This window comes from Salvelinus fontinalis, chromosome 4 (genome assembly GCF_029448725.1).
Source record: "Salvelinus fontinalis isolate EN_2023a chromosome 4, ASM2944872v1, whole genome shotgun sequence".
Lineage (NCBI taxonomy): Eukaryota > Metazoa > Chordata > Actinopteri > Salmoniformes > Salmonidae > Salvelinus > Salvelinus fontinalis.
The window spans coordinates 1,126,044-1,144,689 of NC_074668.1; the positions used below are offsets into that span (position 1 = coordinate 1,126,044).

Here is an 18,646-nt window from a genome sequence, read left to right on the forward strand (position 1 = left end):
TGCGTCGGGCGCGCGGTGGACACCGACCTGCTCTTTTTCCAAGCACTAGTGTAGCCAGTTATATTTCTCCGGTCATGTTTCTACTCGTTATAGGAGTTAAAAACATCATAAGGTAGTTAATTTAAACCGTTTTATAGCAATTTATATCCGTTTAGTGCGATTTTGGGACATTTATTTCTGAGACACTATGAATCTCTGGGCACGGTTCCAGTTCATGCCGAACGCAATGGGCATTTCTACATGGCAAGAGGACAGCTTTCGACCAAAAGACGATTAGACCCAAGAAAGGATCCTTTGCCCAAGATTCTGATGGAAGAACAGCTCAAAGTAGGAACAATTTATTATGATAAATCGTGTTTGTCGAGAAATGTTAATCGCTTATGACGCCATCTTGTTTGACGTAGCTTCGCTTGGCGCAAACTGTATTGAAAAGTAAGGATAATTTAAAAAATGTAAATCAGCGATTGTATTAAGAATTAAATTGTCTATCAATCGCTGTCCACCCTATATTTTTTAGTCACGTTTATGAGTATTTATGTATACGGCTAGATCACTGTCTAATATGGCGCACGACATTGTCTGACCAGCTGGGCAACTTTTGTCATTGTCTAACCATGATTTTGGTGGCTAAATATGCACATTTTCGAACAAACTGTATATGGATTGTGTAATATGATGTTACAGGAGTGTCATCGGAAGAATTCTGAGAAGGTTAGTGAAAAAATTAATATATTTTGGCGATGTTTACGTTATCGCTCTCTTTGGCTAGAATCAATGCTCTGGTAACGTTTGCATATGTGGTATGCTAATATAACGATTTATTGTGTTTTCGCTGTAAAACACTTAGAAAATCTGAAATATTGTCTGTATTCACAGGATCTGTGTCTTTCGATTAGTGTATGCTGTGTATTTTTACGAAATGTTTGATGATTAGTAACTAGGTAAACACGTTGCTCTATGTATTTATTCTAGTCCATTTGTGACGGTGGGTGCAATTGTAAACTATGACATCTACCTGAAATATGCACATTTTTCTAACAAAACCTATCCTATACCATAAATATGTTATCAGACTGTCATCTGATGAGTTTTTTTCTTGGTTAGTGGCTATCAATATCTTAGTTTAGCCGAATTGGTGATAGCTACTGGTGTTGGTGGACAAATAAAAGATGGCGTCTTATGCTAATGTGTTTAGCTAATAGATTTACATCTTTACATATTGTGTCTTCCCTGTAAAACATTTTAAAAATTGGACATGTTGGCTGGATTCACACGATCTGTGTCTTTCATTAGCTGTATTGGACTTTAATGTGTGAAAGTTAAATATTTAAAAAAAAAATATTTTTTTAATTTCGCGCTCTGCCTTTTCAGTGGAATGTGGGGGGGGGGTGTGCCACTAGCAGCACCCCAGTCCTAGACAGGTTAACAAATATCTTCTGTATACCAACCGTACCTTGGCACAGGACAACTGATTGGCTCAAATTAATTAAGAAGGAATGAAATTCAACATTAACTTTTAACAAGGCACACATGATAATTGAAATGCATTCCAGGTGACTACCTCATGAAGCTGGTTGAGAAAATGCCAAGAGTGTGCAAAACTGTCAAGGCAAAGGGTGGCTACTTTGAAGAATCTCAAATAAAAATATTTAGATTTGTTTAACACATTTTTGGTTACTAGATGATTCCATATGTGTTATTTCAGAGTTTTTGATGTCTTTACTATTTTCTACATTGTAGAATAATAGTGAAAACATTTGAATGTGTAGGTGTGTCCAAACTTTTGACTGGTACTGTACATTTAAAAACATTAACGTGTGTGTGTGTGTATCAGTTACATATACATGACCTACTTTTTGTGTGTATGTGTTGACATCTGGGGGAGGAGTTGTGCCGTGATGTGTTGCTTTCTGTTTTTATAAATCACTTGAGCAATATGAGATGGAAGGGAGTTCCATACAATAACGGCTCTATATAATACTGTACGCTTTCTTGAATTTGTTCTGGATTTGGGGACTGTGAAAAGACCCCTGGTGCCATGTCTGGTGGGATAAGTGTGTGTGGCAGTGCTGTGTGTGTGTGTGTGTGTAAGTTGACTATGCAAGCAATTTGGAAATTCCAACACATGACTGTTTCTTACAAAACAAGAAGTGAAGCAGTCAGTCTTTCCTCAACTCTTAGCCAAGAGAGACTGGCATGCAAAGTATTGATATCAGTCATATGATTACAATGTGTTGCTCTGTTCTGGGCATTGTAGATAAGATAACACCAGAGCCTGCAGGACTTGCTTTGTGGAGTGAGATGTCAAGAAAAGCTGAGAATCTCTATCACGGACAGACCGGCAGGTAGCCAAGTGGTTAGAGCGTTGGACTACTAACCGAAAGGTTGCAAGTTCGAATCCCCGAGCTGACAAGGTAAAAATCTGTCGTTCTGCCCCTGAACAAGGCAGTTAACCCACAGTTCCTAGGCCGTCATTGAAAATAAGAATTTGTTCTTTATATCAAATCAAATTTTGACTTGCCTAGTTAAATAAAAGGTAAAATAAAAACAGACAGACCTTTGGGGAAAGGTTGCACAATTAATATTCCACAAGTCTAATATAACCAATGTAAAATCATCTTTATGGAACAATGTATAGACAAATAATTGCAATCTTCTATTTTCGCAAATTTCAATCACATTAATAAAAAAATCTCATTCACCAACAATACATTGCGGCTTTGGACGTCAAGAAAGGAACGTCCTGCTGGTGGCTTTGGTGACTGAGGCCAATCAGGTAAGTAAGTAGGTACTAAAGTGACCAAAAGAGTTTGTCATGTTATGTTGCTAGTAATCGAAGTGCATCGGGCCGTGCAAAACGAACTGGCCCACTGATATGGCATTGTGCTTTGGGATGGAATAACCTAGCTACCTACCTAGCAAGCTACAACAACACTGCACATTTTGCAGAATTGAATGGTCAAATACCAATCAGGATTTATTATTGTGTATTTCAAGGTAGGTCTTTATTTGTGCAGAACTGCCTGATCTTTACTGGCTGACATAACTTGCAGGATATCATGGTAGCCAATGTTTGTGTTAGCCATTATACCTGGATTAACTGTTACTGTTGCTAGTACTCAGGTTAGCATGTGCCTAGCTGTAGCTACCATCGGCCAACAACAGAATTGTAGCCAGTTCAATGTCTACTATTGTGATCAAATAAATAAATTCCATTTGTCACAAAATACAAATCTAAAGTGTTGGAACATTGCTGTGGGGACTTTCTTACATTCAGCCACAAGAGCATTAGTGAGGTCGGACACTGATGTTGGGCGATTAGGCCTGGCTCGCAGTTGGTTGTTCCAATTCATCCCTAAGGTGTTTGATGGGGTTGAGGTCAGGACTCTGTGGAGGCCAGTTAAGTTCTTCCACACCAATCTCAACAAACCATTTCTGCGTGGACATCACTTTGTGCACGGGGGCATTGTCATGCTGAAACAGGAAAGGGCCTTCCCGAAACTGTTGCCACAAAGTTGGAAGCACAGAATCATCTAGAATGTCAGTGTATCCTGTAGCGTACAATGACATTCTAGGGGCCTAGCACGAACCATGAAAAACAGATCATTTACCATTATTCCTCCTCCACCAAACTTTACAGTTGGCACTATACATTGAGGCAGGTAGCGTTCTCCTGGCATTTGCCAAACCCAGATTAGTTCTTCGGACTGCCAGATATTAAAGCGTAATTCATCACTCCAGAGAACGAACTTCCACAGCTCCAGAGTCCAATGGCGGCAAGGTTTACACATTTGACAAACTGTTGGAAAGGTGGAATCCTATGAAGGTGCCATGTTGAAAGTCACTGAGCTTTCAGTAAAGCCATTCTACTGCCAATATTTGTCTATGGAGATTGCATGGCTGTGTGCACAATTTGATACACCTGTCAGCAACCGGTGTCGCTGAAATAGCCGAATCCTCTAATTTGATATATATATATATATATATATATAGAGAGAGAGAGAGATATGAGATATACACTTAGTTTACATACACTTAGGTTGGAGTCATTAAAACTCGTTTTTCAACCACTCCACAAATTTCTTGTTAACAAACTATAGTTTTGGCAAGTTGGTTAGGACATCTACTTTGTGCATGACACAAGTAATTTTTCCAACAATTGTTTACAGACAGATTATTTCACTATATCACAATTCCAGTGGGTCAGAAGTTTACATACACTAAGTTGACTGTGCCTTTAAACAGCTTGGAAAACACCAGAAAATAATGTCATGGCTTTAGAAGCTTCTGATGGGCTAATTGACATCATTTGAGCCAATTGGAGGTGTACCTGTGGATGTATTTCAAGGCCCACCTTCAAACGCAGTGCCTCTGTTTGACATCATGGGAAAATCAAAAGAAATCAGCCAAGACCTCAGAAAAACAATTGTAGACCTCCACAAGTCTGGTTCATCCTTGGGAGCAATTTCCAAACGCCTGAAGGTACCACGCTCATCTGTACAAACAATAGTACGCAAGTATAAACACCATGGGACCATGCAGCCGTCATACCGCTCAGGAAGGAGACGCGTTCTGTCTCCTAGAGATCAATGTACTTTGGTGCGAAAAGTGCATTTCAATCCCAGAACAACAGCAAAGGACCTTGTGAAGATGCTGGAGGAAACAGGTACAAAGAAAATAGAACTGTTTGGCGATAATGACCATCATTATGTTTGGAGGAAAAAGGGGGAGGCTTGCAAGCCGAAGAACACCATCCCAACCAAGCACGGGTGTGGCAGCATCATGTTGTGGGGGTGCTTTTCTCCAGGAGGGACTGGTGCACTTCACAAAATAGATGGCATCATGAGGAAAATTATGTGGATATATTGAAGCAACATCAAGACATCAGTCAGGAAGTTAAAGCTTGGTCGCAAATGGGTCTTCCAAATGGACAATGATCACAAGCATACTTCCAAAGTTGTGGCAAAATGGCTCAAGGACAACAAAGTCAAGGTATTAGAGTGGCCATCACAAAGCCCTGACCTCAATCCTATAGAAAAAGCATGTGCGAGCAAGGAGGCCATCAAACCTGACTCAGTTACACCAGCTCTGTCAGGAGGAATGGGACAAAATTCACCCAACTTATTGTGGGAAGCTTGTGGAAGGCTACCCGAAACGTTTGACCCAAGTTAAACAATTTAAAGACAATGCTACCAAATACTAATTGAGTGTATGTGAACTTCTGACCCAATGGGAATGTGATGAAAGAAATAAAAGCTGAAATAAATAATTCTCTCTACTATTATTCTGACATTTCACATTCTTAAAATAAAGTCGTGATCCTAACTGACCTAAAACAAGGAATTTTTACTAGGATTAAATGTCAGGAATTGTGAAAAACTGAGTTTAAATGTATTTGGCTAAGGTGTATGTAAACTTCTGACTTCAACTGTAGATATAGCTTCTATGTGTGTATAATCGAAGTTCTTAGGACCTTTTCAAGTGTTCGAAATCGCTGTTTATTTCTTGTGATCAGGCTGGTCATTCACCGCTGAGGACAATGCCCACTGGTTTTAACATGATAAAAGAAAAAGAAGGAGAGACGGAAATTGAGAGTGGGGGAGAGAACAAGAGAGAGAGAGCGAGAAAGCATGCGAGAGAGGAGACAATGCAAGAAGGGCCTTCTATGCCATCAAAAGGAACAAAATTCAACGTACCAATTAGGCTAAAAATACTTTAATCAGTTAAAGAAGCCATTGCCCTTTATGGTTGTGATGTCTGGGGTCAGCTCACCAACCAAGAATTCACAGAAGAGGACAAACACCAAATTGAGACTGCATGCAGAATTCTGTAAAAATATCTTCTATGTACAACGTAAAACAACAAATAATATATACAGAGCAGAATTAGGCCGACACCCACTAATTATCAAAATCCAGAAAGGAGCCGTTCAAATTCTACAACCACCTAAAAGGAAGCGATTCCCAAACCTTCCATAACAAAGCTATCGCCTACAGAGAGATGAACCTGGAGAAGAATCCCCTAAGCAAGCTGGTTCTGAGGATCTGTTCACAAACAGACCCCACAGAGCCCCAGGACAGCAACACAATTAGACCCAACCAAATCATGAGAAAACAGAAAGATAATTACTTGACACATTGGAAAGAATAAACAAAAAAAAAAAGAGTAAACTAGAATGCTATTTGGCTCTTAACAGAGTACACAGTGGCAGAATACCTGACCACTGTGACTGACCCAAACTTAAGGAAAGCTTTGACTATGTACAGACTCAGTGAGCATAGCCTTGCTATTGAGAAAGACTATCTTCTCTTGAGAGCCAGGTCTGCCTACAGTGGCCTATGTGCACACTGCCCACAAAATGAGGTGGAAACTGAGCTGCACTTCCTGACCTGCTGCCAAATGTATGACCATAGAGACACATACTTCCCTCAGATTACACAGAAACACAAAGAATTCAAAACAACCCCATTTTGATCAACTCCCATATCTACTGGGTAAAATACCACAGTGTGCCATCACAGCAGCAATATTTGTGACCTGTTGCCACAAGAAAATGGAAACCAGTGAAGATCAAAAACCATTTGAAATACAACCCAAATGTATGTTTATTTAATTTTCCCTTGTGTACTTTAACTATTTGCATATAATATGACATTTGAAATGTCTTTATTCTTTTGGAACTTTTGTAAGTGTAATGTTTACTGTAAACACATGTTTGATTATCTATTTAACTCGCTTTGGCAATGTAAACATCTGTTTCCCATGCCAATAAAGCCCCTTAAATTGAAATTGAATTGAAAAGAAAGAGAGGGAGGGAGGGAGGAGGTGCTTGTCCCAGTGCTGCATGTGCAGGTCAGATAAGGAAGTGCACGGAGGTGTGTGTGTGTCAAGGGCGTAGACCCTGCCAGGCCCACCCAATCAGATTGAGAGAAAGAAAAAAAAGTACATTATGTTTGCAGGGACACCCACCAACAAATTTCTGGCTAAGCCAATGATGTGTGTGCTTTGTATTTGAGCATAGTTGAGTGTGTATTTTACATGAGTATAGTTTTTACTGTGTGTGTGTCTGCATGCTGTGTCTTTGTATGTTGGTACTGTAAAGACTGTGCGTGTGTATAATGTGTGTGTGTATATATGTGTAATGTGTTTGCCAATGCTATCTTGCCATGTTGGTGAATACAAAGAGGGCCCTGCAGTTCTGCTCAATCACACACCTCTATGTCACTGCACTTCTTATCACAGTAGCAAAGGCTACTAGCCTACTGCAACAATGCAGTTATGCAACATAGCAGCAGTAATAACTGTGGCATTGTAGCTCGAGTCAGTACATTGGACCACAGGTGCGGTGTCCCAGTGGACAGCCTCCCTCCAATGCATACCCATCTATCTAGCTGCATCTCCTCTTATGGAACAATGAAACCAAGGGGGGGGGGGGGGGCTGTTAGAGCAATATTATTAAGGTTATTCAACCGCCATGATACCGTCACCAACTCAAAAAGATGTATGGCATGTGTGTGTGTGGTAGTGAGTTTCACGCCCCTCCCTCGCGCACATAGGCTACGACCTACAGACAGTACTACGCAAAATGCATTGCATCTGTATGTAGTTAAGGCAAGGCATGCACGGATTGCAGACTGTGTGTTTTACACACACACACACACACACACACACACACACACACACACACACACACACACACACACACACACACACACACGATTGGACCTAATCTCCTTGTTCTTATTCTGCACACGCACGCACAAGTTTTTTTTTGTTAAGGAGAAGGATGGCAAACAAAGCAGAGGAACGCCCCCTTGGCAGACATACAGTGTGTGTGTCATGACATTGTATTCTGGGCTTGTCTGGTATTTCAAATGGCAAAGAAAATAATGCAATACTAAAAAGTTATAAACTACCATGTAGCCAGATGCCTTGCATCATTTGTCTGTTTTCCCACAAAGACCACTGTTCACATTTATAACCATGAAATACAAATGTGGTTATTATAAAGTCATTACAATATCGACAGTGTTTTTACACGATAAATCCTACATGTAAGCCGTTAAACAAGCGTTAGCCACCTAGTTTCCAGCATAGGGAAGGAATAAGAACAGAATTCACTGAACATGAAAACGCTTTGTTTACTCACCAGCGCAGTAACTAGCACCTACACGAAGGGAATGACAAGCTTGACACGTACAGGGATGTTAATTAGACATTCCCTTCGTCTCAGAAACGCAGTTTTGGCCTTTTATTTTCGCTGTAGGACAACCCTGGTCGACTTCACATCAAACGTCTCTGTTTAAATTCAAAGATAGGATTGCTATAGAAACGTTAGCTAGCTTTGAAGAAAGGTTGATTGCAGCGTCGGTCATAGGAAAAAAATCCGTCTTGTCGTCTCTCCTCTTCTCTCTGAACACAACTAGCTATCTCTTTTGCTTGCTGTCTGGCTACGTCGCTCGTATTTCGTATTTGCTTTTCTGCGCTTCAGCTGTGCTCATCGAAGACCTCCGCCATGAAATAGATCAGTGTCCCTTTAAAGAACGATGTTTCCGGGGTTTGCTGAAAAGTCAATAGGAGGCGGGGTTTACGGCCAGCTGGGCACCTGTCATTTAAGCGATTGGTCAGTTGGACTTCCACGAACCAACCAGAGCTCAGTATTCAGATGAAGTTTGAATAAACAAATATATTCAAATATCTCATAATATCATTGGCTTAGGGGTTGGCAACGTTTGGCTAAGACACGCCCAGTACACGTGCTAGTACACGTCCCTTGCCTCTCCTTGTTGCAGAAAGCAAACTAGAGAGAAATAGAGTTTAAGGTCTTCTCGGTCCAAAAAGTTGGACTTGGACGGACCCAGGACAATCAGACCCGAACCCGAATAGACCCAATATATATTTTTTAAGGGGTACCTGGACCCGAACGGACCCGAGAACAGGATCCGATGACAATCAAACAGGACCCGACCAGGACCCAAGGGAAAAGATAGAATTTTGGACCAGGTCCAGCTCGATTATTCAGGTTCAGGTGGACCTGTGAAGACCTCTAGCTTGAGGCCTTAACCCACAGAGGCCTACATCAATCCTTTCACAAAAGCCACTTTAAATCTTTAAATCCTTGAAAGTACTAACCATTATACAATTAACGTTTCCGATAGCCTTCGAACATTTGCTGTCTCAAGCGCTCAACGACTTGACAGTTAAACGATGATGACAGAGGCCTACTGTCACTGCACAATTTAATCCTGTCTGTTTTCAACAGACAATTTTAAAGGAGCTACTGTAGGAGGGTTCAGGAACCATTGCCATGTTCTCATACAGCTAAGAATAGATAATCAGTAGCAGCCAGTAAGCAGCCCAATACGGACTGGGCTCAGTCGGCTTAGTCATTTCCACCACGCCCTTGACTGGGCCCTGGCATAAGGGTTAGTGATATCCGGGATTCTTAGGACGTCCTTATTCTGAACCATAACATTATCCCTTACCTAACCCTAACCATTTTAAATTACAACTTCAATGGGGTAGGGAGGGACGTCCCAAGGATTCCGAATAGCAAGGACCCTGGCATAAGGCCCTGGTTACCAGGCCCAAGGCGAGCAAGCCCAGCTGGCCTATCTGCCTCAGGCCCCATCACTACAGGCCTGCCTGGCCTGGAGCATAGGCCTAGCCTACAACATATTTGACATATTCTGGAATTGTACAGCCTGGTCCCAGATCTGCCAAGTCCATTGTTGTCATTGTAATGACAACCACGTTTGGCATGAAAATTATTGACAAGGAGTTGGAATGATTGCACAACAGACTTTCACCCAGGCTTGGAATGGTATCTAATTTGCAGCCGACTCCAGTGGGCCTTCTGTGCCAACTCAGTTCTACTTGTCTAATAGCACAACAATAACAAATGCTGCTGACCTTGCCTGGCCTAGCCTACTTGAACAATTGGTCTACTTGACATACTTTGTTGTGCTGTACTTGAATTTGTGTTGTACTTTTGGGACTATTCCATTGGTTCCATTGCACATAGCGTACCCTTGTTGTGATATGGGATAGATCATTGCCTGTGTCTTTTAAAAAAAACATCAGAAATGATTTATAAATTGTATTTATGGTAAAGGAATGCCTTTTGATTGTTGTAAAATGCATGAACATCAACAAAAAACACTGTCCCACATTCAGTTTGGTAACTTGCCAGCAGTGTTTTTGAATTTGAGAATGATGTGTTTGTAGCACCCTCTCCTGGATAGTACATGTACTGTTGACATCTCCGATAATACTGCTTGCTACTACACATACAGTCTCTGTCTGTCATGCAGCTGTGTTGGAGCTCTAAGCTGTCAGAGCTAACGATGTATCTGTTGTTGCTTTCATGTGAATGCGTTAGACATTGTTTTCGACCACTAAATCTCTGTCTAATACGTTCACATGGGAGCGTAATCAGTGTGCAGACTCCTTTTTCACCTTTTATTAAACACTTGACTGACATCTAGCACCTGCTCTAAATCAATGGCTATACATGTCATCTCTTTTCTATTGTAGCTCTCCGATCAGATTCTGTTTCCCCTTAGTAAGGAGAAGCTATTTCAATCGGATATTTCTCCTGTGGTCTAAAATAGATGACTCCTCTCTAATATAACATATCACTAAAGACCAGCAAACCGGTGTAATGTTAAGTGACTCATTGTAAAAGTCTAACATCTTTCTCTATTACCAACCATGTTTCAATACATAGACATGATAAAACAGTTGACTTAATATTAAAACGGGTGTAAAAAAAAAAAAAAAAAAAAGAATAATAAAATATTGAAATAAGTGTAAAAAATACTGTCCAGCTCCGTCCGGAGGTTGAAACAGCAACCTTGTGTCTACTGCCTAAATGTCTCTTTGTCCGAGGGCCGCTGCTCCATGGCTGTCCCTGTGCCTCTCAACTTGTGTCATTATGTTGTATTGGGACCTACAGGTAACTACCAAAATAAAAGAAACACCAACATAATGCGTCTTAATAAGGCGTTGTGCCACCACGAGCCAGAACAGCTTCAATGCACCTTGGCATAGATTCTACACGTGTCTAGAACTCAATTGGAGGGATGCGACAATATTCTTCAAAATGATAAATTCCATAATTTGGTGTTTTGTTGATGGTTGTGGAAAACGCTGTCTCAGGCACCTCCTCAGAATCTCCCGTAAGTGTTCAATTGGGTTGAGATCTGGTGACTGAAACGGCCATGGCCTACGGTTTACGTCGTTTTCATGCTCATCAAACCGTTCAGTGACCACTCGTGCCCTGTGCATCCTATGGGGACATAGCCATGGTAGCCCAAATAATGGCCTGCTCAGCATTTTTATACATGACCCTAAGCATGATGGGATGTTAATTGATTAATTTACTCAGGATCCACACCTGTGTGTGTGGAAGCATCAGCTTTCAATATACTTTGTATCCCTCATTTACTCATGTGTTTCCATTATTTTGGCAGTTACCTGTCGCTGGTCCAGAGGCTAATGGCTAGCATGCTAACATTGTCACAATCCCATTCAGGATCAACACTGATTTAGCCGTTGGATGAGGGCTAAATTAGTGAACAGAAGATCTATTCTATCTTCTCCATAAAAACAAATGGTCTTATATCATCTAATCAAGCCCACAGGGAGTTTTTAATTGAAATGTGTATAAAAGGAATGAAAAACAGCTCTTGGTTTAAAGGACAAGAACACTCCATCAGACAATCGGGATTCTGCTGGAGATGCCCTCCATCTCGACTCCCACAATCCATCTTGGCCAGACAGGATGTAGACCCATAAACATGATGATTTTTAAGTCATTTTAGCAGACGCTCTTATCCAGAGCGACTTACAAATTGGAAAGTTCATACATATTCATCCTGGTCCCCCCGTGGGGAATGAACCCACAACCCTGGCGTTGCAAGCGCCATGCTCTACCAACTGAGCCACACGGGATGTGACTCCCTCTCCCTCCACGGGTAGTGTTGAAGTGTACAGTACATCTCTTCGCCTGTGTGATTGCACAAGGGTATCATCACAGTGGAGGAGTAGTGGGCTGGTTGAGTATGGAAGAAACTAGCCTTGTACTAGCATCCTGATTTGGCAAGTTTACATTCCGTTTCACTACACAGATTGAATCCATGATCAGGATGATCTTACGAGGCTAGGAATTAGGCATGAAACCTACAACTCTGAGATGTTTGGTGTGGCCTTTGGTTTTCTCCTTCCCTATGGTGTCACAGCACTGAGTGAGTATAGTTTATTCTCCTTAGACAGCATGAGAGAATCTCACAGTCAATCTGTCCTCACACAGGACTTTAACAGTATACAGTTGATGTGTAGAGGCACATTTCCCCATGAGAAGAGACTTGATGGGACACAAGGCCAAGGAGTGGAACAGGAGACAGAGTGAGGCAGGAGAAAGGAGAAACAGAATGTTTCATATTTCTGATGCTGTGACCAATCAGACACAAGTGTCTGTCTTTGGAATCCTCAAACAATTCTGGTCCTTTAGCTATTTGTATAGTTACAGTATTTGATGTGATTTATTAGGATCCCCATTAGCCTGGCTAACCCAGCGGTGTGATGTGATTTATTAGGATCCCCATTAGCCTGGCTAACCCAGCGGTGTGATGTGATTTATTAGGATCCCCATTAGCCTGGCTAACCCAGCGGTGTGATGTGATTTATTAGGATCCCCATTAGCCTGGCTAACCCAGCGGTGTGATGTGATTTATTAGGATCCCCATTAGCCTGGCTAACCCAGCGGTGTGATGTGATTTATTAGGATCCCCATTAGCCTGGCTAACCCAGCGGTGTGATTTATTAGGATCCCCATTAGCCTGGCTAACCCAGCAGTGTGATTTATTAGGATCCCCATTAGCCTGGCTAACCCAGCGGTGTGATGTGATTTATTAGGATCCCCATTAGCCTGGCTAACCCAGCGGTGTGATGTGATTTATTAGGATCCCCATTAGCCTGGCTAACCCAGCGGTGTGATGTGATTTATTAGGATCCCCATTAGCCTGGCTAACCCAGCGGTGTGATGTGATTTATTAGGATCCCCATTAGCCTGGCTAACCCAGCGGTGTGATGTGATTTATTAGGATCCCCATTAGCCTGGCTAACCCAGCGGTGTGATGTGATTTATTAGGATCCCCATTAGCCTGGCTAACCCAGCGGTGTGATGTGATTTATTAGGATCCCCATTAGCCTGGCTAACCCAGCGGTGTGATTTATTAAGATCCCCATTAGCCTGGCTAACCCAGCGGTGTGATTTATTAGGATCCCCATTAGCCTGGCTAACCCAGCGGTGTGATGTGATTTATTAGGATCCCCATTAGCCTGGCTAACCCAGCGGTGTGATTTATTAGGATCCCCATTAGCCTGGCTAACCCAGCGGTGTGATTTATTAGGATCCCCATTAGCCTGGCTAACCTAGCGGTGTGATTTATTAGGATCCCCATTAGCCTGGCTAACCCAGCGGTGTGATGTGATTTATTAGGATCCCCATTAGCCTGGCTAACCCAGCGTTGTGATTTATTAAGATCCCCATTAGCCTGGCTAACCCAGCGGTGTGATTTATTAGGATCCCCATTAGCCTAGCTAACCCAGCGGTGTGATTTATTAGGATCCCCATTAGCCTGGCTAACCCAGCGGTGTGATGTGATTTATTAGGATCCCCATTAGCCTGGCTAACCCAGCGGTGTGATTTATTAGGATCCCCATTAGCCTGGCTAACCCAGCGGTGTGATTTATTAGGATCCCCATTAGCCTGGCTAACCCAGCGGTGTGATGTGATTTATTAGGATCCCCATTAGCCTGGCTAACCCAGCGGTGTGATGTGATTTATTAGGATCCCCATTAGCCTGGCTAACCCAGCGGTGTGATTTATTAGGATCCCCATTAGCCGACGCCATTAGCGACAGTCTTACTGGGGTCCGACACATAACAAAAAAGACATTGGAGACAAAAGACATTACAATTGACATGCATTTAGAAACATTAACATGTAGTGTGTGTGCATCTATCAGGAACACATACCTGTCAGTACACACACACAACCAGTAGGTCACATGTCAGTACATACACACAACCAGTAGGTCCAATGTCAGTACACACACACAACCAGTAGGTCACATGTCAATACATACACACAACCAGTAGGTCACATGTCAGTACACACACACAACCAGTAGGTCACATGTCAGTACATACACACAACCAGTAGGTCACATGTCAGTACACACACACAACCAGTAGGTCACATGTCAGTACATACACACAACCAGTAGGTCACATGTCAGTACATACACACAACCAGTAGGTCACATGTCAGTACACACAACCATTAGGTCACATGTCAGTACACACACACAACCAGTAGGTCACATGTCAGTACACACAACCAGTAGGTCACATGTCAGTACACACACACAACCAGTAGGTCACATGTCAGTACACACAACCAGTAGGTCACATGTCAGTACACACACACAACCATTAGGTCACATGTCAGTACACACACACAACCAGTAGGTCACATGTCAGTACACACACACAACCATTAGGTCACATGTCAGTACACACACACAACCATTAGGTCACATGTCAGTACACACACACAACCAGTAGGTCACATGTCAGTACACACACACAACCATTAGGTCACATGTCAGTACACACACACAACCAGTAGGTCTCATGTCAGTACACACACACAACCAGTAGGTCACATGTCAGTACACACAACCATTAGGTCACATGTCAGTACACACACACAACCAGTAGGTCACATGTCAGTACACACAACCATTAGGTCACATGTCAGTACACACAACCATTAGGTCACATGTCAGTACACACACACAACCAGTAGGTCACATGTCAATACATACACACAACCAGTAGGTCACATGTCAGTACACACAACCAGTAGGTCACATGTCAGTACACACAACCATTAGGTCACATGTCAGTACACACACACAACCAGTAGGTCACATGTCAGTACATACACACAACCAGTAGGTCACGTGTCAGTACACACAACCAGTAGGTCACATGTCAGTACACACAACCATTAGGTCACATGTCAGTACATACACACAACCAGTAGGTCACATGGGGGAGAGGCGTTGTGCCGTGAGGTGTTGCTTTATTTGTTTTTTTGAAACCAAGTTTGCTGTTCACTTGAGCAATATAAGATGGGAGTTCCATGCACTCCTGACTCTGTATAACACTGTACGTTTCCTTTAATTTGTTCCGGAGGACTGTGAAAATACCCTTGGTGGGATGTCTTGTGAGGTAGGTCTGTGTGTCAGTGCTATGTGTCAGTGCTTGACAATGGAAACTATTTGTAATTTCCAAAACATGAATGATTTGTACCAAATACAATTCTCTTAGTTTTTGAGATGTTCAGGACCAGTTTATTTCTGGCCACCGATTCTAAAACAGACTGCAACTCTTTGTTAAGGGTTCCAGTGACTGATGCGTATATGGTTGAATAATCAGCATACAGTGGCAAGAAATATATGTGAACCCTTTGGAATTGCTTGGATTTCTGCATAAATTGGTCATCAAATTTGATCTGATCTTCATCTTAGTCACAACAATAGAACAACTAAGTGTGCTTAAACTAATAACACACAAATTATTGTATTTTTCTTGTCTATATCGATACATACTTTAAACATTCACAGTGTAGGTTGGGAAAAGTATGTGAACCCCTAGGCTAATGAATTCTCCAAAAGCTAATTGGGGTCAGGAGTCAGCTAACCTGGAGTCCAATCAATGAGATGAGATTGGAGATGTTGGTTAGAGCTGCCTTGCCCTATAAAAAACTCACACAATTTAAGTTTGCTATTCACAAGAAGCATTGCCTGATGTGAACCATGCTTCGAACAAAAGAGATCTCGGAAGACCTAAGATTAAGAATTGTTGACTTGCATAAACTTGGTAAGGGTTACAAAAGTATCTCTAAAAGCCTCGATGTTCATCAATCTACGGAAAGAAAAATTGTCTATAAATGGAGAAATTTCAGCACTGTTGCTACTCTCCCTAGGAGTGGCCGTCCTGCAAAGATGACTGCAAGAGCACAGAACAGATTGCTCAATGAGGTTAAGGAGAATCCTAGAGTGTCAGCTAAAGACATACAGAAATCTCTGGAACATGCTAACGTCTCTGCTGACGAGTCTACGATACGTAAAACACTAAACAAGAATGGTGTTCATGGGAGGACACCACGGAAGAAGCCACTGCTGTTCAAAAAAACCATTGCTGCACGTCTGAAGTCTGCAAAAGTGCACCTGGATGTTCCACAGCGCTACTGGCAAAATATTCTGTGGACAGATTAAACTAAAGTTGAGTTGTTTGGAAGGAACATATGTGTGCAGAAAAAAAGGCACAGCACACCAACATAAAAACCTCATCCCAACTGCAAAGCATGGTGGAGGGAGCATCATGGTTTGGGGCTACCTGGACAGCTTGCTATCATCAACGAAAAAAACGAATTCCCAAGTTATTCAAGACATTTTGCAGGAGAATGTTAGGCTATCTGTCCTCCAATTGAAGCTCAACAGAAGTTGGGTGCTGCAACAGAACAACGACCAAAACACAGAACTAAATCAGCAACAGAATGGCTTCAACATAAGAAAATAGGCCTTATGGAGTGGCCCAGTCAGAGTCCTGACCTCAACCCCATTTAGATGCTGTGGCATCACCTCAAGAGAGCAGTTCACACCAGACGTCCCAAGAATATTGCTGAACTGAAACAGTTTTGTAAAAAGGAATGGTCCAAAATTTCTCCTGACCGTTGTGCAGGTCTGATCTGCAACTACAGAAAACGTTTGGTTGAGGTTATTGCTGCAAAAGGAGGGTCAACCAGTTATTAAATCCAAGGGTTCACATACTTTTTCCACCCTGCATTGTGAATATTTACAAGGTGTGTTCAATAAAGACATGAAAACGTATAATTATTTGTGTGTTATTAGTTTAAGCAGACTGTATTTGTTTATTGTTGTGACCTAGGTGAAGATCACATTTTATGACCAATTTATGCAGTAATCCAGGCATTTCTAAAGGTTTCACATACTTTTTCTTGCCACTCTACATGGTCACATATGCTTTGGTTAATGCCAGTGGCAGGTCTTTGGTAAAAATTGAAAAGAGTAGAGGGCCTAGAGAGCTGCCCTGCGGTACCACACTTTATGTTTGACATGAGAAGCTTCCATTAAATAATGCCATATCGTCGATTCAGAGCTGAGGTTGAAAAACCATAACACAGACGTTTTCCCAACAACAGGTTATGGTCAATATCAGAGGCTGCACTGAAATCTAACAGTACAGCTCCTACAGTCTTATTATCAATTTCTTTCAACCAATCATCAGTCATTTGTTTCAGTGCATTACATGTTGACTGCCCTTCTCTATAAGAATGCTGAATGTCTGTTATTTTGTTTACAAAGAAATAGCGTTGTATTAGGTAAACAACAAAAAAATTCAACAGTTTGCTAAGAGCTGGCAGCAAACTGATCGGTATGTTGTTAGAACCCGCTTTACCACTCTTGGATAGCGGAGTGCCTTTGGCTTCCCTCCAGGCCTGAGGACACAGACTTTCCTGTAGGTTCAGATTACATATTTGACCGATAGGAGTGGCTATAGAGTCAGCTACCATCCTAAGTAGCTTTCCACATACAGTGCATTCTGAAAGTATTCAGACCCCTTGACTTTTCCACATTTTGTTACGTTACAGCCTTATTCTAAAATGGATAAAATTGTTTTTTTCCCCTCAATCTACACACAATACCCCATGACAAAGCAAAAACTGTTTTTTAGAATTTTTTGCAAATGTATAAAAACCAAATGAAATATCACATTCACATAAGTATTCAGACCTTTTACTCAGTACTTTGTTAAAGCACCTTCGGCAGCGATTACAGCTTCAAGTCTTCTTGGGTATGACGCAACAAGCTTGGCACACCTGTATTTGGGGAGTTTCTCCCATTCTTCTCTGCAGATCCTCTCAAGCTCTGTCAGGTTGGATGGGGAGTGTTGCTGCACAGCTATTTTCAGGTCTCTCCAGAGATGTTTGGGTTCAAGTCCAGGCTCTGGCTGGGCCACTCAAGGACATTCAGAGACTCCTGCCACTCCTGCGTTGTCTTGGCTGTGTGCTTAGGGTCGTTGTCAGGTTGGAAGGTGAACCTTTGCCCCAGTCTGAGGTCCTGAGCATTCTGGAGCAGGTTTTCATTAAGGATCTCGCTGTACTTTGCTCTGTTCATCTTCATCTTTTGCCCATCTTAATATTTTATTTTTATTGGCCAGTCTGAGATATGGCTTTTTCTTTGCAACTCTGCCTAGAAAGCCAGCATCCCGGAGTCGCCTCTTCAGGGTTGAAGTTAAGACTGGTGTTTTGCGGGTACTATTTAATGAATCTGCCAGTTGAGGACTTGTGAGGCGTCTGTTTCTCAAACTAGACATTCTAATGTACATGTTCTCTTGCTCAGTTGTGCACCGGGGCCTCCCACTCCTTTTTTTATTATGGTTTGGCCAGTTTGCACTGTTCTGTGAAGGGAGTAGTACACAGCGTTGTACGAGATCTTCAGTTTCTTGGCAATATCTCGCATGGAATAGCATTCATTTCTCAGAA

General features: G+C 42.0%; 1 protein-coding gene across 1 annotated transcript in view; it reads right to left on the minus strand.

The window, feature by feature from the left end:
- LOC129852960 (atos homolog protein B) overlaps window positions 1–8,568 on the minus strand; it is a 49,481-nt gene extending 40,913 nt beyond the window's left edge. Inside the window, exon 1 of the mRNA XM_055918563.1 lies at window positions 8,150–8,568. The gene's annotated coding sequence lies outside the window, so the exon portion shown is untranslated. The remainder of the gene's footprint in view (window positions 1–8,149) is intronic.
- Between the last annotated feature and the right edge of the window lie 10,078 nt (window positions 8,569–18,646).